The sequence below is a fragment of the Ictidomys tridecemlineatus genome, chromosome 13 (assembly GCF_052094955.1).
Source record: "Ictidomys tridecemlineatus isolate mIctTri1 chromosome 13, mIctTri1.hap1, whole genome shotgun sequence".
Classification (NCBI taxonomy): domain Eukaryota; kingdom Metazoa; phylum Chordata; class Mammalia; order Rodentia; family Sciuridae; genus Ictidomys; species Ictidomys tridecemlineatus.
This window is the reverse complement of record NC_135489.1, coordinates 84,279,701-84,303,035: the sequence shown is the minus strand read 5'-3', so window position 1 is coordinate 84,303,035 and position 23,335 is coordinate 84,279,701.

The window sequence follows — 23,335 nt, the reverse complement described above, 5'->3', positions numbered from 1 at the left end:
ATAATTGGAGAGAAATAGAAACAGGCCACAATAAATACATTATCCAGATTTTTTTAAAAATCAGCAAAGAAACATCAGACTTACATTTTACTATAGACTGAATGGATTTAACAAACATCTACAAAATATTCCATGCAACAGTTGCAAAATATACATTATTTTATTCAGCATACACAAAAAAGTTTTCCAAAATAGACTATATATTAGGCCATGGAGCAAGATGTACCAATTTTTTTTAATGAAATTAATTTTTATATTTTATCAGATCACAATGAAAAGAAACTAGAAATAACTGCAGAAATTACACAAACACATGGAGATTGAGCAACACACTACTAAATGAACAGTAGATCATAGAAGAAATCAGAGGGGAAATTTTAAAATTCCTTGTATCAAATGATATAGAACCATAAGTACCAGAACAGAAAAAATAGTACTAACACACATGTTTATAGGAATGAATGCCTACATAAAAATTTTTAAAAAATAAAAAAATCAATAACATTGTGATTAATCATAATACAAAATGTTACAAAAACAAAAACAAACCAAATCCAAAATCCATAGAAGGAAAGACTCAATAAGAATCAGAAAAGAAATAAATGAATTAGAGACTAAAAGAATAATAGAAAGCATCAATGAAACAGTTGGTTTGCTGAAATAATAATATTGACAAACCCTTAGCTAAACTGACAAAAAGAAAGAAGGCCAAAATAAACAAAATTAGACCCCCCAAAAAACTAATATTAACAGGTACAGTGAAATTCAAAAGATCAGTATGAAAGTTTTTTTGGGGGTGGGGGTGGGGGCGGGGGTGGGAGGGTGGGAGTATGCCTAATAAATTAGAAAATCTAGAAGAAATGGAAAAAATTTCTGGACACATATGACTTGCCAAAATGGAACCAAGAGGATATATAATACCCAAATAAATTAATGACAGGTATTAAGATTGAAGCAGTAATAAAATGTTTTGTTTAAAAGAAGAGGAACAAAAAAAAAAAAAAAAAAAGAATGATCCTAGAACCAGATGGAATCATTGCTGAATTTTACCTAATTTTTAAAGAATCCAATGCTACACAAACTAATTCATAAAACAGGAAAAGAAAGCTTTCAAACTCATTTTATGAAGCCAGTTTTATCTTGCTAACAAAACCTGTAAAGGACACAACAGTACAAGACAACTACAGACCAATATTTCTGATAAACATAGATATAAAAATCTTTGATAAAGTACTTTCAGATTAAATTTACTAGTGCATTAAAAAGACAGTATGCCATGACCAAGTTTGTTTCATTCCAATGATACAGGAATGGTTCAACACACAATTCAATAAATGTAATATAGCACTAAGTAAAATCAAGTATAAAAATCACATGATTATCTCAATTGATGCAAAAAAAATCCTTTGATAAAATTCAGCAACTCTTTATGATGAAAACCCTGAATAAACATAGTGAGATCATGTCTCAATATAGTGAAGGCTATATATTATGCTTAACTGAGAAAAGCCTAAAGTGCTTCCTATAAGATCAGGAAAAAGATAAAGTAGCAAATCAAATTAGCCCTCTTTGTTGATGATGATTGAATACCTAGAAATCTGGGGGAAAAAAACATCAAAAGTAAAACTGATAAATTCAATGAAGTAGGATTCAATATTAGCATGCATTTAAAAAAATCAGTTGCTTCTGCATGTACCAATAATGAATTATCTGCGAAAGAAATCAGGAAAACAATCTCATTAAAAAAAAAATGAAGGAGGAGAAGGAGGAAAAGGGAAGAGGAAGAGGAGGAAAAGAAGAAGCATAAGAAATACTGACGAATAAATCTAAGAATGTGAAAAGTTTTTACAATACAAATTACAAAATACTGAAGAAAGAGATTGAAGAACACACTAGAAGTTAAAAACACCTATTATGTTCATGAATCGGGAGAATCTGTATTGTTAAAATGGCCATACTACCCAAAGCAATCTACAATTCACTGCAATCCTCAACAAAATACCGATGACATTCTTCTTAGAACTAGAAACAAAAAATCAAAAATTCATATGTAAGAAATAAAGACCAAGAATAGTTATAGCAATTTTGAGCAAAAAGAGCAATATTAGATGCACCACAATACCTGAATTCAAATTATACCTGAGAGCCATAGTAACAAAAACAGTATAGTATTGGCATAAAAAGAGGCAGGTAGAGTAATGGAACAGGACAGAGAACTCAGAAATAAATACACATTGCAACTGATTATCAACAAAGGTGCCAAAACATTCCAGAAAGAACAGACTTCTTCAACAAATGGTGCTGGGGAAACTGGCTATTCACATGTAGAACACTGAAACTAGATTTGTCTCTCACCCTGTACAAAAATCAACTAAGGATTAAAGACCTTAATGTAAGATGAATCCTTCAAAACTACTAGAAAGAACATGGAGGAAGCACTTCAAGATTATGGCATAAGCAAAGATTTCCAAGTTACGACTCTAACAGCACAGGAAATCTAAATAAGAATGAACAAACAGGATTGCATAGAATTAAAAAACTTCTGCACGGCTAAGACTACAATCAGCACAGTGAAAGACAAAAAAGAGAATAAGAGACAATCTTTGGTAGCTATTCATCTAACAGGATGAATATAGGAAAAACTTAACAATCAAAAAGCAAGTAATATAATAAAAATGGACAAGTGACTGAATAGACACTTCTCAAAAGAAGAAATGCAAATTACCAATAAATATATGTGAAAAAGCTAAACATCTTTAGCTATTACAGAAATGCAAATCAAACCTACCAAACCAGTTTGGTAAGATGGTTATTCCAGTTGGAATAGTTATTATTAAAAAAAAAAAAAAAACAGTAACAAAGAAAGTGATTGAAGAACACACTAGAAGGTAAGGATGTGGAATAAACGGAACCATATACAATGTTGGTAAGAATGTAAATTAGTACAATATCTATAGAAAACAGTATGGATGTTCTTTAGAAAATCAAAATAGAATTACCATGTGACCCATCTATAGCACTGCTGAGTATTTATTCAAAGGGAATGAAATCAGCAAATGAAAAAAGACACCTAAATGATCATGTTTATAGTGACACTATTCACAATAGGTAAGACATGGACTCAGCCAAGGTGCCCATCTACAGATGCATGAATAAAGCAAATATAGTGTGTATATATATACATACATAATAGAGTATTATTCAGCCAAAGAAATATGAAATCCTATCATTTGTAGGAAAACAGAAGAGGATCTTGTTAAATGAAATAATTCAGATACAGTAAGGCAACTATTGCATGTTTTCTCTCATATGTGGAAATTAAAAACCAAAAAAGATATTTAGAAAGAAGGATCATTTGGGTCCAGGAAGAAGGCAGCAGGGAGAGGGGAGAATGAGCAAGGGTAGAAAAAAGATCAATACATTATATGTACATGTATGGAAATGACACAATGAAACACATTAATTTATACAGCTAGCATGTGATAATAATAAATAAATATATTAACATATTTACATACAAAAAAAGAGGAGATTAGGACAAAGACACACAATAGGGAAGACCAGGTGAGGACATAGGGAGGTGATGGCATACACAATTCCATGAGAGAATTCTGAGAAGAAAACATCATAACAACATCTGGATCTCAGCCTTACAACCTCCAGAACTTTGAGTCAATAATTTCTATTGTTCAATCAACTCTGTCATGGCATGTTGTTATGGAAGCCCAAGTTATTACATACCCCTTTCTACAGAGAGGAAGAGAAGGTGGACTCTGCCTTCTCCCATGGCAACCCTTGACCCTATGTCCCTGGAATACGGGGCCCTCACATAAGTCCATCACAATAAACCAAATGGGAAGGAAATATCTAGCTACCAGTTATACATGATAGCATGGTTTTGTGTCCAAGATATGTACCACCTCCAAGCTTGGTGACATGGCCATGTACTAGATAGCTGAAAGGAATGGTGAGCATCTCAGAAAACTCAGATATCAGTGGGCCCAGTAAAGTCTCAGTGGAGAAACCCTGCTTTGGGCCTTTTGCTTACCTATTGTTCTGTTTCCCTGGATGTCAGCAAGGTCTTTGCCTCAGGGAACCCCTTTGTGAAGCCTGAAGAAAACAGTTTTCAAATGCAAACGAATGGGCATCACCTGTGGCTCTTTGCTTAATTGCTTTGCAAAGGGATGTGTCTGAATCAGCCTCTTGGCCCTGTGTGAGGCTGTGGCTTAGATTGTCAGCACCAATATGGCAACAAAGCATGGATTGCATAGAACAAAGGGAATAAAGACCAGACACATATCCTCGGGGCACCTGAGGTGCTGGCTGGCCCTGTCCATGCACTCCCCACCACCACTCTCTTCTGGAACATCAGGCTGAAGTAATGGCCACTTTCATGAGTTATAATTGACCCCACTCCATAAAGAGGTACCAGTGCCCAGGCTGATACTGACATTTGCTGAATCGTGTCTGTCAGTCTTTATGATCTCAAAAGCAGCCACAATCAAATAGTAAACATTATGTGTATGAGGCCATCAAAGCATAAGACAGTTGCTTTTATTTACTTTTTTAGCAGAAAACAAATTTGTTAAACTTTCTTTTATTCCTATCATTGAAGAGAGATCAGTTTTCAGGGAAAAATTAAAAAAAAAAAAAAGAAAAAAGCACTTTGAGTAACCCTCCCAGGCATTTTTAGGATTCTGCACATTGGTAGACCCGAACAGAGAAACAATTGCAAGTGCACCATGATGGTCTCCCAAGCGTCTTGGCGATTCTGGTCTCTGAGGACTGAGAACAGAGCCCGTTGGAGGGCCACCCCTAAGGTCTGGCAAAACTATACATATTCCAGGGCTGCTCAAGCCAAAGGGGCTCAGAAGGCTTGGGACAATTTTCCAAGCAACCATTCCAACACATCCTTCCAACCGGCCTCCCCAGCAGGACGAGCTCATTGCTCTGACCTGCCTGGCCCCAGTCACTGCCCTCAGCCTTGTGGCCTGAACACAAGAGTGTGGGACCTTTTCTGCTGCCCACAGAAAAGATGGGACTCAAGGTCCCAGAGGGCTTCTCCTCTCCAGTGGACCACCCAGCTCCCCTGCCTCCCAGGTTTTATGGTAATCAGATGGATCCTTCAACTGCCCATCTCTGGCAGCAAATCCTCTTGACAAGAAGTGCTCTTTTGTCAACAAATCCATCTTCACGTCTGGCGAATTGGACTTCTGTGGACGGCAATTTTTCACGACTTATTTCCTTTGAAGACACAGAGCTATAAACAATGCCGGTTCTCCAAGAGACGGAGAGATGGCTGCGGAACTGTAAGCAGGCTTTTCCGAGGCCCACCTGCCCATCCCTCTTGCTCCAGAGGCCCCTGAACCCTGCTGTTTTTCACATCTCTGCCATAAAAGGTATGACAGCAAATCAGGATCCATTAATTTCCTAAGCTCTGCTTAACATAGACCACTGAGATGTGGCTGAATTTTTGCTCCAAGTCCCTTGATTCAATCTGACCCTTGTTAGCAAAGCCACACCCCTGACAGAATGACTGTTGGTCTCATTTCCCTAATTATCTGGGATTTTCTCTTTGGATAATATTTTGGATAATATTTTTTCTAAAGAAGGGAGAAGAAAGTAAGAAATGAGACCCAGATATTGAATAAAAAAAAAGAAATGCAAAAAAAAATTAATCTATATTTTTTTCTAAATTCTACATAAATGTCACAAGTTTGGTATTAGTTTATTTGATAAAGTAAAATTACATGCTCCAGAGGGCACTCGACTGAGTTGTTCATTGTTATAAATCTAGCACTTAACACAATATCTGGCCCTGAATAAATAACTTATTTAATTCCTTAACAAATGCCACAGATGGAATGAATATTGATGTTCATAATGCGGATCATAGCCAACATTTATTTAGCTCAAACTCTATGCCAGAGACCACTCTACAGACTTATAGTAAGTCATTTAATCTTTTCAGCAACTCTACAAAATAGATAGTGTTATCTCCATTTTACAAATGGAGAGAGGTGAGGCACCCAAGCTCATTGGGCTGAATATTTTAGAGCCCTGCTTTGTACTCAGACTCTTCAAAAAAACATTTAATAAGACATCTTATCCTTGTCAAAATAGAGAAATATGAGCTGCATACTCTCACCAGAGTGTAGGCTTAGATTGGCTGAAGAGCTGAATCTAGAAGGTGCACAGTCATCCATCAGCCTGAGCGGCTTCCGTCTGCAGGCCCTGGACCATGGAACTGCTTCCTCCCAGGGCTGGGGAACTGGATGTGAAGAAACGCAGGAGAGTTGGAGGTTTTGATGGCTCTGGGATAGCCTGGGGATTCAAGAAGAACTTGGGTGTCTACAAGGGGAGACTGAAGTCAAGAAGGCATGAGGGTGGGCCAGGTGGGTGAGCAGCTGCTGGGGACCCGAGGGTGTGGGAAGCGCCCCGCTGAGGCTCACAGTCGCAGAACTGGGCCAGCTGCCTCCTGCAGGTCCCTGTCCTTCTCTCCACTCTGACTTTCATCCTTCACTTACTGCTTATCACCTTGGGCGCTGCTAAGACTCTGCCCTGGGCCTGAAGAAAGAAGCCTGACCCCGCTGCCCACGGGTGTCCATAGCAGGCTCTCCAACTCTCTGGGCTGAGCAAAGGACACCACTCCTCTTGAGCTTCTCGGTTCCCTTCTCCCACACTGCCGCCTTCCCTCCCCCTCTGAGGAAGACCCCTCTCTCCCCTTTATCCCTGGAGCCCACTCCTTTGAGCCTCTTTTCATTAATGCAGCTTCAGTCCTCTCCTCCTCTCAGAATTCCCCGGTCACCCTCACAAGCACCCAGTTGGCCTGATGCTAAAGCAAACTCCCAGGAGCCACGTCACCTCACCATCCTTCAGTCTTCTGGAGAGTGGACTTCACCCCTCAGCTCTGCTTCATTGCTCGCTCCACCCTCAATGCTCGTAGACCAGTTCCTGCCCTCAACCCTTTGCTGAAAATATTCTTTCAAAACTCATGGAAACCAAATGATGGATGTTCTTGAATGTCTTTGAGTCTCTTGCCTGCTTGAATTCTCTGAAGCATTTGGCAATTGATTTTTTTAGTTTTATTTTATTGAAGTGAAAGTCACATAAAATTTACCCTTTTATTTATTTTAGTTGTTGCTGTTGAAAATATTTATTCTGTTTTGATATTTTTTTCTGTTTAGGTTAGAAGTTTTTAGGTAGATATTATGGTTTAGATATGAGGTGTCCCCCAAAGCTCAAGGATGAGACAATGCAAGAAGGTTTAGTGGACAAATGATTAGGTTATGAGAGCCTTAACTCAATCAGTAAATTAATTACCTGAAAATTTACCCTTTTAAATGGCATTTTCGTGGCACATGATGGACTTACAATGTGGTACAACCACCCCCTCCATCTATCTCCAAAAGATTATCATCACCACAAAATGAATCCCCATACCTGTTGCTGTTGGGTCTCCATGATGCCCTTCTTCAGGTCTCCAGTGACCACCAGTCTGTACCCATTTTGTGTGTTCCATAAACAGAATCATACACTTTGTGGCCTTTTGTAACCGGCTCCTTCTGCTCAGCATAATGTTTCAAGATTCCTCCCCATCGTGCCTGGACCAGAACTTCATTGCTCATTAGGACTGAATGATATCATATGTGCAGGTGAGAATTCACGCACATATTCATCCATGGATGGCCATCCGGGCTGTTTCCACCTTGTGACTATCGTGAGCTCTGCTTTGCGTGGACCTGTATTTGCTGGAATACTACTTTTTCTCCTCTGGGAAAAAGTAGTATTCCTCTGGGGTTTGCCCCTAGAAGGGGAATTGCCAGCTCAGGTGGTGATTCTGTTTACCTTTTCAAGAACCCAGCAGACCTTGTCCACAGCAGCTGAGCAAGCTCACCCCCTCCCCCCAGCACTCGGCCTCCCTGAACCCTCCAGATGCTACGCCATGCTGTGCCCCCACTTCCCATGTCGACAACCCCTTTTGTTTCTCCTCCTCCAGCTCATCTTCTTGTCCCTGCTGCCACCGCAGGGGACTGTCAGAGCTCTGTCTTGACTTCATCCCCAATCTAGGACGTCTCCAAGTTTGTAGCTAAACCTCCAACCATGAGCTCTTCCTGTCTACCTGCTCGTGGCATCTCCACCTGTACATGCACTTGCCTCCCTAGGTTCGTGTGTGTCCCCACCGTCCCTCATATACCTCAAGCATCATCGTCCTCAATATTATATATATATATATATATATATATATATATATATATATATATATTTGTTTTTTTTTTTTTTTTTTTTGGCACCAGCACCCTGTCTTCCCAGGCACCCATGCCACCACCTTAAATATGTCTTCGTATCTCCCTACCTGAGAGGTCAGGGTCACTCCCCTCTTCCCTCTGTCCCTCATGTGGTTTCTGCCTGCTGTCTTCTTCACAGGGCAGTGACCATTGGTCTAAGCATGATTTCCTTCTCTCTGGGTGTGGCAGGGCCTCTCCCTCTTGAATCTAGCCTCATCCCCCCCCACCCCTTGTGACCCCACTGACATGCCTGTGATTGCTAAGGTGACTTCCTGAGGAGTGCTTGGGATCACGTTCCCCCCTGCTCCAAGGCCACCAGGTTCCCACGCCTCCTGCACAGCGTCCGGGTTAACCCCAGCTGCCCTCTCATTCTCTGCTTGCAGCTCCCCCCACACGTGATTCTCCCACACACAAGCTGTTATCCTCCATGTTGACTTGAAAGGATGCGATCCTTCCATGTCTCTGTCTCAGGATGGTGTCAGTGGGCTGCAATAGTTTACAAGAATAAGGACCAGTTTAGGGTTCTGATGTCAACAGAACCATTGACGAAAATCTATATTTTTAGCCAAACAAATGCTGTATGCCAATAGGTAAATCCTTTGCTATGGATTTCTCTCTCTCTCTCTCTTTCAAATTTGTAACTAATTATGATCAAAATAATGTTACAGAAACATGCTTGCAAATCTTAGAGTTGTACAACTCCCAGAAAAGGGGCCGGGAGCTCTACAACTGGAGTCTCCTTCCAATCCCCTGGATCCTTTATGCGCGGGCCAGGTTCTTCCTTGGATGAGGTCTCTCAGCAAACCTGTGCCCTTGGACTCCAGCAACTGGATCCAAGCCTCATCTACCCATTTTTAAATGTTGCTGGAGTTAAAACTCGCAGTGCCTGTCACTTATTTATTGCTTCATTACAAATGAAGTATTCCAATCCCCAGGGAAAAGCAAGACCAAAAATGTGCTGGTTTCCCCTGAGAGATCCTCCCTCATCTTCTAGGGCTTCTTTGTTCCTGATGAATTCTCACAATAGCTTCTTTGGTCAACCATTTATTTTTTTTTTGGAGGGGTTTAACTTTGTCTTGTTAATGCTAATGCACTGCTGATGTGCAGAAAGGAGAATATTTCAGATATTGTAAAGGAAGGGAAATATTAGAAGCATGAATAATTTATGGAGAAGTAATTTAAGCAGTTAACTATGCCATGCATTCTCCCCTTATTTCATGAATGATTCCTATGCCAAGTCCACACAAGTTAATGTTTATTTCTGGAAACCTTTACCAAAATGAGCAAGAAGTAGTAAATGCCTCATTATGCCCTCACAGTGTCTAATGACACATTATTTTCTGTTATAAAATTCCAAGGTTTCCAAAGGCATTGTTATAAATCCAAAGTGTCAACGTTTCTTTGGTAAGAAAAAGCATCCTATAGAAATAAGATATAAGATTAACAATTCAGGGTCATGTATTTTCATCTCTCCCCGAATTCTACTGTATGTGGCAGTGAGCTGCAATCCATATATTTTATAGAAAATATGCTGTGAAGACCCATAAAACATTTAAGAACATTTGGAAAAGCAAAAATGGGACCTTCAGAAATAAAACCTTAAATAAGAAAATAGAAAAGACAGACCATCAGCAGTGATTAATAAAATAGACATTTTATAAAATAGTCCTTGGGGAGGTAAGTAGGCCGCACAGATTGAGCCAAAATCTAAAGGCTTCCTGGCGACTCTGCCCACCTGAGTGGACGAGGCAGTGAAGGGCAGTGTCTAATAGCTCCAATGCTGGAGTCCCATTTCCTGGGTTTAAATCCTAATCCTGGAATTCATCAGCCTTGTGACTTGGGACAAATTATTTTAGTCTTTTTGAGACTTAACTTTTTCCATTGGTGAATAATTATAAAAATAATACTTCTTCCAGACATCATGAGATTTGCCTGCTGGGACACATGAGGTCCTCAGTATGGTGCTGGCTCATGAAGCTAAGTGACAGTAACTAGTAAGGCCACAGGGCTGTACAATATGTGTGTGTGGTGTTCTCCATCATATTCAAAGCAAGGAACAGCTATTCTGGCTTTGCTTGTCACCTAACTTGGGAGTGAGGAGCTGCCCTAGGCTCAGGCAGGACTTGGACACCCTCCCAAGGCTTCCCAGAATCGGATCTCCTTTCTCCACTTTCCACCTTGTGTCAGTCCTATTTAACAAAGACACACTCAGATTCAGATAATGCAAACAGACAATTTACCGAGGTGAAGGGGAGCATTGAGGAACCCAGGAGAAAACCCAGGAACCAGGAGCATATTTGGTAAGACTTCCAACTAAAAGCAGTAGTCATTAGGCTGGATTTTAAAATTACAGCTCCTCACGCTTCATGCAGATATACATGAAGTGCAAGATATAGAAAGACTGAAAGTTAAGGAATTTAAAGGAATGTAAAAATATTAAACAAAAGTAAGTTTTATGCCTATGGTATTATCAAAGGAAATCGACTTTAAGGAAAGAAGAATTACTAGAGATGAAGAAAGATATTTCACTATTATAAAACTATACAACAGGCAGATATAATCCTTAATTGAAATGCATTGAATAACATATATAAAAAAACTAATATATAAAGTAGAAATAATGGTAGAAATAGAAAAACCCATAATCATAGCTGGAAATGTTAACACAAGCCTTTACGACTGACATCACAATTAATTTAAATATAAACAAGGATAATGAAAATTCCAGTAACATATAACAAATGCAAAAACTGCCAGTTACACATTATTCTCAAGTGGAAAAGCCACTTGAAAATCCACTTGTGGAGTGGTTACTGATATATGGGGTGCTGGTCAAGATGACAGAGTTCATTTAGAGTATGCAATCTGACCACTGTGGATTGAAACCAAGAATCAATAACAAGAACTTGGACAGATCTACCTGCCTGGAAACTAAGCAGTACACTTTGAAATATTCCGTGGGTAACCTAAGAAATAATGTAGACAATATTTCAAATGGAATAGAATGAAAATATGATATAGAAAAAAAACCCAACCCTGTAGATATATTGCTGATAGAGGATAAAATTCCAGCCTAAGTGAATGTACAGATCAAAAAAGATAAAATTTAACTTTCAGAAAATAAAGAGGATTAAGTACTAAAGTCAATATCATAGAAAGTAGATATATAATTGGAAAAAATCAAGCCTCAAGTAAGTTGTTACTCTGAAAGATGCATAACTCAATAAACCCCTAGTAAATCTGATCAGGAAATAAAGAAAGGCACAGTTACTAATAAATGGAATGCAAAAAGAAGCATCACTAATAATTCTCCAAGTATAAAATGTCTGATAAGAAGGTGCTGGAAATACATCTATGAAGATCAGTTTGAAAGTTAAAATTGACAAATCTAAGAAATCTAAAAGCTCAAAACCCAAAATACATAAAAGAAGAAATGGAGATTTTGAATAGTCCTACATCTATTCAGTTAAAACTCCAAAGCTTAAGAAATTTAAGGCCAAATGGCTTCATGGTAAAGTCTACCAAATTTTTAAAGAAGAAACTAAACCACATCCTATATAAATTTTTCCAGAAAATAGAAAAAGTAAAACTGTAACTCCCTTTTTAAGGCCAGCATGACCTTTATCACTACAGAACCAACATGAACAAGGAAGGAAAGGAAATTATAGGCCAGTGCCTCTTGTAAGTGTACATGAGAAGATGAATAAATTCCGCTTCAATAAAAGTGAAAACCTGTTTTCATCAAAGCACATCATTGAGAATGTGAACACTGGCTGCTGATTGGGAAAAAAATAATTATAACATATGTATCCATTATAGGGAATTTATTCAGGACACATTAACAACTGCTCCAAAACTATAACAAAAGGGCAGAGGACCCATTTAAAAAATGGAAAAAGGATTTTAACAGGCCTTTTTCAAAAGAGAGCATCTAAATGAACACTAAATGTATAAAAAGGCTTTTAATGTCATTAATCCTCAAGGAAATGCAAGGCAAAATTGCAAGGAGATTATACAGAGACAGAATTATCCACAAATGCATGCGTGCGTGCACACCAAAATGACTTAGGGAATACCCAACTAGCAATACCGAGTGCTGGCCAAGATGTGCAGCCACCAGAATTCACACATACTGCAATGGTGAATGTCCTGTGATCTAGAAATTCTCCTCCTAGATCCACATCTAAAAGAAATGTCTATGCGTGCATTCCTATAGACAAAACACTGTGCATGAGAGCCCCAAACCAGAAGCAACATGAGAGCCCGCCAAGGGCCCAAGGGACCCATGTAGATGGGCATGTAAGATAGACAGTATGTGGAAACAAAGGCAAAGAAATATTATTATGCCCAAGATCATGGTTGAACCTCATAGACACAACGTTGCCTGAAAGAATCCAGATGTGGAGGTGAATACTCAAGTGGATGAAGCCTAAGTTTGGGCAGAATTCATCTCTAGTGATGCAGAGAACCCAGAAGCATGGCTGCCTTGGGAAAGGTGTGAGCTAGCAGGGGCCTGAGGAGAGCTGTGGGGCTGATGGCGGAGGTGTGTCTTCACCCCTATGGCCGTGCAGGTACGTTCACTGCATGTATATCAAAAGAAATTATCAAACTATACATGTAGTTTAATATATGAATGACACATATTATGGGTCAATTAAAAAGCTAGAAGTAAGTAAAAGAAAGTGGTGATTTGGTGACTCTTCCTATGGTGAGTTAGTAGACAATTCTTTCTGCTATTTTCTGGTATAAAATGAGCATGAACTCGCCACCAAGGCTGGGGCCTTAGCAGGGCACACAGAGCCCTTCCTGACCAGCCAGCTCCCTTCCCAGCCATTCCTTCTGCCCCGCTCCATCCTGGATCTTCTTGAGACCTGGTGACACTCACTGAAACCTCCTGAGGTCAGACCCTCCTCCCTCTCTGGAGTCCAAGGCCACCACAAGCCAAGTGCCCCAACACACCACACTGAGGCTAGAATGTGGACCTTGAGCCTCCTTAATGCCATTACAGGGTGCCGCCCTGAATTCAGAGGCACTAACACTGGGTAGAGGCTCCTCTGGGTTAAACACCATGTTGGCTTAGGGTGTGATTGGGCTCCCCGCCTTTGCGTAAGCACCAGAACTCTCTAAGGAATTTATTGTTGTTATTCTGTTTTGTTTGGGGTTTTTCTCATCTTTGCTGTGCACGGTGAAAAAAACTAGATTTCACTTCACACATCAGATTTTAAAAAGTCCCGTGGAACCTGGTATGGTGGTCCACACCTGTGATCCCTTGCAACTCGTGAAACTGAGGCAGGAAGACCCTAAGTTCAAAGCCAACTTCAGCAACTTAGTGAGGCCCTGTCCAAAAAAAAAATTAAAAATAGGACTGGGGATGTAGGTAAGCACCCCTGGGTTCAGTCCCCAGTTCCAAAAAAAATAAATAAATAAGTTGGTCCAGGTAGCAAGAGCCTCTGCTTGATTTCCACGTGTGCCATTGGCTAATGCTTCTAGAAAAATATTTGCTCTCTGATGTTTTTCTTTTCCTGTGTTTCAATGTGTGGATGTCCAGTATTCCATTCGTCTTGCCCGGTGCTCATGTTCTCAGACCTCCCTGATCACAGGGTGCTTCGTGTTCTGACAGTTCTCCTGTCAGAGTTCCCCCCCTTTGCTGAGGGATGGCCAGAGTGGAAGAGGCCTGGCCTTGGGGGCCGCCTCTCCCGACTCCCTGACCACACAGGGAGAAGTAGCCATGTGTTTCCATAACGATGCTCTTGTGCCATGCTCATCTCCTGGCAAAATGGAGCTGGACATACAAGAAAGAGAAGAGAGAGTCTCGGGTAGCACATGACAAACTAGAAAGCTTTTGAAGTCAGCATCTGGGCTGGTCTTAAAACGAATGTGCATCCTGAGAAAAACAATTACTGCTGACACCACTGACCTCACGGACACTGTGTGGTGATGAGATTCTCTCCTCCAGGACTCTCACGAGGCTTTCAAGGATGTATTCCTGCTTCGCTTTGCTTTTTCCCCTGCCTGATAAGCTCCCTTTCTCTGTGCTAATCCATTTTTCTTCCAAAGATGGATGCACAGGTTGTATAGCATTGGCCTTAGTTTGAGTCACTGGAAAGCAAAGCCCAAGACAAGGACTTGAGGACAGGCTCATCCTCTGGGAGGTGGTTCTAGGCAGAAGAAGTGAGTCAAAGGGGAGAGCAAAACAGGGATGAACCGAAAAAAAAAAAAAAGTCAGGAAAATTGTATCCTGTATGGAGGTCGCCTCTGTACACAGTGGGATTTATTTCCTCAGTTCTCAGGGCCTCAGGGAACCCTGTGGAGGGCCTCGGCATCATCCGTCTGAAAAGGTGAAGGGCCTGGAGCCTCATTCACAGGCTGCCTGTTTCCCATGAGTTGAGAGCGGCCTCGGGTGTGTTAACTGCCTTGCATTTAGGGCAGGTTCCTCCCTATGTCAGAGAAGGTCCAGGGCAGAATGACTTGTGGCCAGGCAAGCCCATGGTGGAGCCCTGAAGAGCCAGGCAAGTGCGTGCTCACCCAGAGTGTCCAGCACAGCTTCAGCTGAAGTCAGAGGTGGCAAGGGGATGTGACCCAGGCACCTGGGCACCTGCCATAGACGCGGTCTCTGCAGGGAGATCTGACTCTTGTTAGATGTCATGGCTCTAAGCAGTCACAGAGGTGTGTGGCCAACCAACGTGGTTCAAACCTGGTTGCTCCATGACACCTTAGTCACAGGACAATTCCTATGAGGCCCGAAGGGCTGACTTTCTGGACCCTTGACACACCTTGCATCTGAAACAGAGCTTGGAGACTAAGACGTTCCTCAGAGAATGACCTGCTCACTTAACCTGCTTGAATCTTCTTGCCTCACCATCTTTGTGAATGGTGAAGATTTTTGCCCTTCAAAATCTAGATGGGCTGTAGCTGCAGAACTTCTCAAGTGCTCTAAAGAAGCTGACTTCCTGCTTCGCCAACCTCCCTGTAACTTATTACCCACCTAGTCACATAAGAGAGATGATGAGCTGAGGCTTGTTTTGCCACAACTTGGTTGCACTAAACTAGAGAAAACCATTTGACCTGGTCAGTCGATCAAAAATGATAATCTGTCCCCAAATATCTAGATCTACATTCACAAAAATCTAGCCTTTCACTTAGAGCTCAAACCTGACTTCAATCATGAGTGGCGGACTCCACAGGAAGAGGAGTGAGAGGGACAAGCAAGGGAGGCTTCCTGATGCTCCCCAAGCCCTCACCGAGAGCCAGGAGCAGTACTGGGCGCTGTCCCTCTGTGAATGGATAGAGCTCTATCTAATTCCCAGACAGGCTCGGAGGGCGACCTAGGTGTCAAGAAGGCAGTGATGTGCCCCAAGATAAAGTCAGTATTTTTATTTTCTGGAAGTTTCATGTAACTGCCCTGAAGAGCAGAGCTCAGGTTGAGACTGAACCACTGCCCGTACCCAGGCCATCCTACTCACCTCACGACATTAGTGTCCCAGGTCTCCAGGCCCATACACACTGGTTTAGGTAAAATGATGAAGTTGGTTTTTTTAAAAAAATCCCTTGTCTCATACCTACTTCTGTTTTCACAGTCTGTTTGGAATCCCCAGGTTCCAGCTGAGACCCTATCATCCTCCACGCAAGCTTGATGGCCTCTTCTTGGCCTTCCCTTCCTCCCCTTGAACCACCTTCTGGGCTGCCCACTTGCCTAATATCCAGTTTCTCTCACCCGTGAGCAATGTGCCCCATGGCCAAGGTGCTCATGCTCGATGGCGATACCTGCTACTGTACACAGCCTACAGGGTGCCTGGCACACCATGGGTGCCAATGACAGTCACTTGGCAGAATGAATGAAAGAGTGGGTGGATACACTTGAACATTGGTCCCTGTTTTACAGACAGGAAACCTGTCTGGTTCATTCTGACACTAGAGTCTTCCCTAGCATCACCCAGCATGGTGGAAGAGAATTGGAGGGAGAACTCAAATGTCTGGGGCCCTGGTCTAGCGAATTTTCAGTCTCTAATGGTGCATTGCCTTCCTATAGACACAGATAATTTAATAAGCATCCTCTGAGTCATTGAAGAGGAGACTCCTATGGTAGACAGTGGAGGCTCCACATCAGAGCAGCAGAGGGCTGCGTGGGGGCTGGGTAGTTTTTCTGTGTTACTTAAATCATGTCATGCAAATTCCTAGAATCACATCATGATTCTTGCAAATCTTCTTTCCAAAATGGTTTCCCATTGCCCTTCTCCCTGTGCCAACCTCAAAATACAATGGGATGAGGAACTGTCAGATCTACATGCATGCAATGAGTGAAGGGTGCTTTCTCAGCCCAAACTTCCTCCAACACCCCCTCCACTGTGAAAGAGGAAGATGCTCTTCCATGGACTGAGGGACAGTGCAAGAGGACCCAGGAAACCCACTGCAAAATCAACACCACATGACTTTAACACTATGGAGCTCATGTTGCTCTTTGTACCACAGCTAAATGAAACCTCCAGCCCATAATGAGCAGAGAAACACAAAAAAGTTGTTTCACCCTTAATGTGGCACTACAAAGATGTCTGTCCCAATGACCCAGGGGAACTGCAAGGCAATCAGACTCTGGGTTTGCCAGTGCTTATGCTGATGTCCAGTTCCTGCTGGCACTGAAATGTCACATGTGACCAGGAGGGGACTGTCTGGGAGAAAGGGTCTCTTGAGAGGCTGTGGGGACTGGGATCAGGGCCTGAAGCTGAGATAGTGAGTCTGGGCAGGATGACAATTTGTGGAGAATAAGAAAATGAAGAAGGAGGTGTTTCAGCAAAACACATGTCCTAGGGATGGCCTGGGCTCCGCACCCGATGATGTCAGGTGGCCTGTCTTGGACGGCAGCTCCGGGCTTTGATCTGGGAGGAAGCAATCTTGTCTGGGGATAGTGGTGTTGCGGGTCTTTCTGGTTAAATACCACCTTCTCTAGACGCCCCTCCCACCTTACTTGAACTGGATGTACCTTCTGCCACAGCACTTGGGGAGTGTGTGTGCTTGTGTTTTTCCATTCTCAGCCATGTCACCATTTATGATTTTTAAAAGCATTGTTTCTTTTCTTGCTTTTTGTGCATTTCCCATTCCCGTTGGCTCTCGAGGTGCTTAACACTTAGCACCTGGCACGTGATCAGTACTACACATTTAGTGCGCTTCTAAATTAATAGCTGTTAGCCATAAATATGCAGTGGTTCCCATGACTTCTGATTGCCGGGTTCCAGGGATCTACAGGCAGAATGACAGAGGACACAGGCTGTTTTCTTCCTCGTGCAATCAGAAGCAAAGGAGTGACCATCAGAGTAACTGTCAGAGGGCTGTGTCTGGTGCTGTGTGACAGGAGCATTGGCAGTCACACAGGTGGGAAAGAAGTGCTTCTCCTACCTAACACTGCACTATCCCAAACCTAGAGACTTCAATAACAGCCACTCTGCATGGTCATGATTCTTTGGGTCAAGAATTCCAACAGGGTCTACCTGTTGTCAACTCTGTCTTTCACTCTGCTATTTTCAGCAGTGACTTAGCCAGGCTGCATGAGCCAGGAAAGCTTCACTCATGCATCTGGCACCACGGGGCTTTTTTGTGTGGCCTCTTTCCACGTGCTGTCTCAGGCTCCCTCACAGTGAGTCAGTGTCTTGCCTGGTGGTTGGCTTTCAAAGGGAGTGGCCCAAGGATGAGAAAGCAGAGCTCTCTCGGTTCCAGGTCTGGCAGTTACACAGCAAGGCTTCCACAGTGCTCTCCAAGCAGCCCAGGATGATCCCAAGTTCAAGAGGAGGAGACAGACTCCTTCTCTTGTTGGGAAAATTAGTAAAGCATTTGCAGCCATTTGTACCCCATCCCAGGAGAGACCTGAGAGATGTCACAGCAGGTTCTGCTGGTGCTTGGCAATGGCATTGGAGGCAATTGGAGGGAGGCGTGGCCAGACTTGCCAAGGGTTGTTTTGAGGCCTTAGACAAGGGTGGACCCATTTATAGCTACCCGGTTACTCTGTGGAAAATTATCACAAGTGTTACAGCTTAAACTATGCAAACGTATTGTCACACTTTTAAAGGTCAGAGATTCAGAATGTGTTTCACGAGCCTAAAGCCAATATGTCAGCAGGTGTGATTCTTTCTGAAGGCTCTAGGGAGGCTCCATTCCCCGTACCTTCTGGCTTGGAAGCTGTTTGTCTTCCCTCCCTCCAACTTCAAAGCCAGGTGTGTAGCATCTCTGGGGCAGGGGTGTCCTGGGAACATTGAAGTAAGTTGGGGAAAGGCAAATTAAGGGAAGAGAGTCAAGATTTGATCTGACAAACCATGAGAAATTCGTGAAATGTCCAAGAGGAGATGTCCAGAAAAGTCAGAAGCACATGTGATCCTCACTTCGCAGCTGGAAAGGCACCTGGGGTCCATCAGCACAGATACGTGAAGATCACTGAGGCTGTTTAGGAGGAGAGTTCATGGCAGAATTATCCAACAGAAATATAAAACAAACTGCATATGTAAGTTTAAATTTTCAGGTAGCCACATTTAAAAGGTGAAAAGAAGCAGACAAATTGATTTCAGTAATACCTTCTTTGACAGGATGCATCATGTAATGGCCGTTCTGTTATTTAGTCCATAGGAGAACAGTGAGGTCGTTTGGATAACTCTCCTGCACTGAGCTGAAGAACTCCAGTACATCATCACAGGTCCAAGTGCACTGGCTTTCCACTTCTGTCAAAGTCTCTGTAGAAGAGCTACAAAATAAAATACAGAATATTGTGGTTGGATTCTAGAAGTCATTAGACAGGGGAAGCTTAAAGGTCTTTCTAAGCCTAGACACAAAGTTTGAATTTGGCTTTTACAAAAACAATGTATATGTAAGTGCTCCCTTTCTTCCAGATACATGGTGAGGCTGAGTTTCCCTCACCAGTGGTGAGGCTTCAGGGGAATCCACCATCCTAATTTGCAGGAGCCTGAGCCTGATGTCGGGTGGCCTGTCTTGGACAGCAGCTCCAGGCTTTGATCTGGGAGGAAGGAATCTTGTCTGGGAATAATGGTGTTGTGGTCTTCCCTTCATGTCTGGTTAAATATCACCTTCTCAAGGATCCCTCCCTATCACCTTTCTTGAACTAAATGTACCTGGTTAAGCTTCTGTCACAGCACTTGGGAAGTTTGTGTGTGTGTGTGTGTGTGTGTGTGTGTGTGTGTGTGTGTGTGCTTGTGTTTTTCCATTCTTGGCATTTGTTTTATGACTGGGCTGTTCCTCAGCAAGGTACTCTGGCTTTCGAGAGACAGAGAGGTTTCCCAAGATTTAGCGCTTCCAGTGCTAATACCAGAAAAGTCTGGCATCCCACCAAGGACCTCTCAACCTGTCAACCCCAAAAGAAGAACCACCTCTTAGAACCGATAACTCATGAAAGGGATTATGAAAATCTCCACATCAATGTATTACTTAGCAAAGTGACATATGCATGGCCAGGACAGAAAACTCCAGGTGCATGTGATCAGCACTTTCTTCCTTCTATGAAGCTGGTCTATTAATTTATAAAGAGGGATGGCTGTCACAGGCACTGATACACAAGTCCAAGTGCTCAGCACATTCTTCTCCAGCCTGAAGTCCATTTATTAATTTACAAAGAGGAATTACTGTCCCAGAGCTGGGGATGCTCCAGGTCCACTAGTCAGCACATTGTGAGCTGCTCCTCCACTCTTCTTGGAAAGCCAGGTTATAACCAGAGGCTGCTTCACAAGCAGGGCATGTTGGTTGGTGCACGTGTGAAGGCATTGGGCTAAGAAGGCCTGCCGGCAGCTCCACCCATGGGCATACCATCTTGGCCGCCAGAGGCTGGGAGTCTTTGCTTCAGCAGTTTCTCTGCCTCCAGGACCCTGCTGCCAGCATTGCCTCATGAGCCACCCTGTCCCTCAGCTGCACAGGTGACTCCACTCTATACCTGGCTCACACTTGGGGCTGAAGACATCTTCCAACAGGCAGCCTAGTTCCACTTCCCCGGGATCCATTTCATCTTTGTCACATTTGTCTTTGTTTCCATTCCAAAGGGCAGGCTTTGCCCCCTTCCTACCAAGTCCTAGGGCCAAGAAGGCAGCACACCAGTACCTCATGACCTGGATCAGTAGCATGGAGATGTGGCATAGTGCAGGGGGCGGGGCACATCTTCAGGACAGAGAAGCACCTCGGCCTTCTGGTGGGTTCTTCTGGGCCACTCCTTACACCGCCTGAGCCCCAGCTTCCACATCTGTAAAATGAGAGCTTGCAGGTCAGCCGAGATGAGTATGAAACGGTGGCAGACAGGGAAAGGGACAGGCACGTTGTCTGAGACAGAGTTGTTGCTTAATGAATGAGAGCAAACAACCAACTCATGACAATCATTTTCTGTTAAAATTTCAAAATATTAATGTTTTACAACCTAGACAAACAAAGATTAATGGCCCAAGAGCCTGACTGAGCTCTAACTTTAGAGATAAAATGTACACCCTATAATATTTTTAGAGCTGTTGATTTATTACTCTCAGGGGAAGCATGATTGAATAACAAAAGCATGTTGGGAAAATGTTAAAGCAGGCAGGATGAGGAAAGTCTCTCAGTGGACGAGAAAAGGCCAAGCCGTAGTCGGGCTTCTCATTCTCCTTTCTAGCCAGCGTCCTGGGTCCCTTTGTGTCTCCTTCCTGCCCTCCCCCGGCCTCTGAACACTGCAGTGCCTCAGTTTCAGATTTCCTCTTTCCTCCAATCTACCACTTGCTCTGGCCAAAATTCTTGAAGGAGGACCCAAGGTTTGTGTCCACAGCTTGAGCCTAGGAAGCCCTCCCTCTTTCCCTGTGCTGCAGGGCTAATGGAGCAGGAGCAGCTGTTACCCCCAGGGAATCTGCTGGGCCGCATGCTCTATAGGATGGTGCACAAACTGTCATTTTATGGAAGATACCCCTTGGAGTTAGCAAACTGACAGCCTGGCCCAAATGGACAGCGAGGGACAAGAGTGTGGTCAGACCTCTGGGGTTGAATCGTAGCCTATATCAACTACACAGGGTGCATAATAATCATTTCTTACATTTTCTAAATTCTACATATTGGAAGCATTAACTCAATGAAGGTCTAAGGAACCCTAGGACAGTGACTTAATGATTGGCATTCCCACTTTACAGAAGAGGCACTGAGGCTTATGAATGAAAACTGGCTAACTCGAGGGGGTCACCTAATGTTATTACGTGGGGCTTCCTGGGACTCTCTAACTTCAGAGACCATTCTCACAGGGAGGACACCACCCTGTCACAAGTGGCGTTCAGAATGTAGGAGCGGTGGACTGAACAAGTCAAGGATGGTTTTGCAGCAGGATTCTCACCCCAGCGCTCCTGCCTGCTGCACTGAAACTCCTTTTGCAATCTCTAAACAGAAAGGCCCTGGCATTCAGAACCAGCTACCTGACAGCTCCCATGGCTCAGCAATGAGCCATTGCTACCACCCACAGAGACTGGCCTCCATGGTCTTCATCTCTATCTTTAGTGATATGATTTTCAGTATGCCCATAGCTCTGCAAGAATCAGGCAGGCAGTTGGCATGGGGAGGTTTGGAAGGCCTGACGTTCCTGCAGAGCTATGGTTTATTTGCAGGCTGCAAGAATATTTAGCACAGGGACTGTGTTCATTCTGCTCACCACTCCTCTCTTCTCTCTGCCTTAGCCATTCCCCACTCTCTTTATTCTTCCATTTCTGCCCAATGTCTAAACTTCTCAAAGGAAATGTGGTCTTTTGCATCATGACACACGATCGCCACCAACTGGTAAGAATGTTTGCACTGCAGAGATGGCTAAGGTTTGGGCTGGGGCAGAAACAGTTCATTTCCATGCTCCATGGCTCAGTGTCCAGGTACTCAAGTCCAAGGAGCATCAATTGCTTTAATTTAAGGTAGGCTTTCATAATCCCAGAAGCATGTCCTTAAATTATCCTGTAAACCATCAAATAAAATGATTTCCTAATTGCGCATTATTTGTGACAATCCCAATGCGCATCTTCCATTAGAGGGGTAATAGTTTCGCTGTTATTCAGATGAAGTTGCCTATATTCATCAGCATTCCAACACTGGCTGTCTCCTGGAACTTTAATGCTGAAGGTGAATCTCAGATTTCTTTTTCATAAATGCAATTTGTAAACATGATCTCATCTTTTTGTCAACACCACTTTCTTTTTAAGAATCCCCTGAAGAAGTAGCACCAATGACAGTCCAGCTATTGTTTTATGTGCTTTGCAAGTATTTAACATCCCCCTAAAGTAGAAACCATTATTATCCTCCTTATTTTAAGATGATAAACCAGGGCATGAAGAGATAACGTCACTATGCGAAGTCATGTATCTAAAAATGCAGAGCTAAATAGGATTCAGACCTGGAAAATCTGGTACCAGAATCTTATCGATTTGGCTCTGAGGTCTCAGAAAGGCGATTGCTGCTCCCTCTGGCCTCACCAACTTGCCTATTTCTGCCTTGGGGCCAGCCTCACCCTTCTGTGCTCTTACCAAATACCCTGACTACCCACCCATTCTAGTGATAACCCCTGGTCAGCACCAACAGAGCGTGGTCCCTGCGTCTCCACCCTAGACTACAGGTGGATTACTGGACCCGGATCCAGTTGCACGTGGGAAGTAGCAGACAATTATTTTTGAGAAGAACACAAAGCTCGTAGACCAAATATTGATTCCTGTCTTCTCTCGAGAGAGAGACAGGCAGAAGTCAGCAATCAGAGTGGTTCCTAGGGACCAGAGGAGGAAATAAAAGAAAGGAAAAGAAGAAAAATTGGGCCAATACCACTTGGAAAATTCTCCCAAATCTTCAAAGATAATTTCATTTTCCCCCCAAAGAACTCGATGCTTCTTTAGATAGAAAATTGTTTTCACCTAAAATACCACATAGCTGTCCCGGAGTCCTCTTGCTTCTTGTCATGCTTATTAGGAAATTCAGTTCTCACAGCAACAAATCTCAGCTTCTTTAGCTTCTGGAAAACTGTAAAATCATTAACTATCCCTTAAAAATGTATTATTGGAAATATATGTGGTCTCTGCCTCTTTATCTGA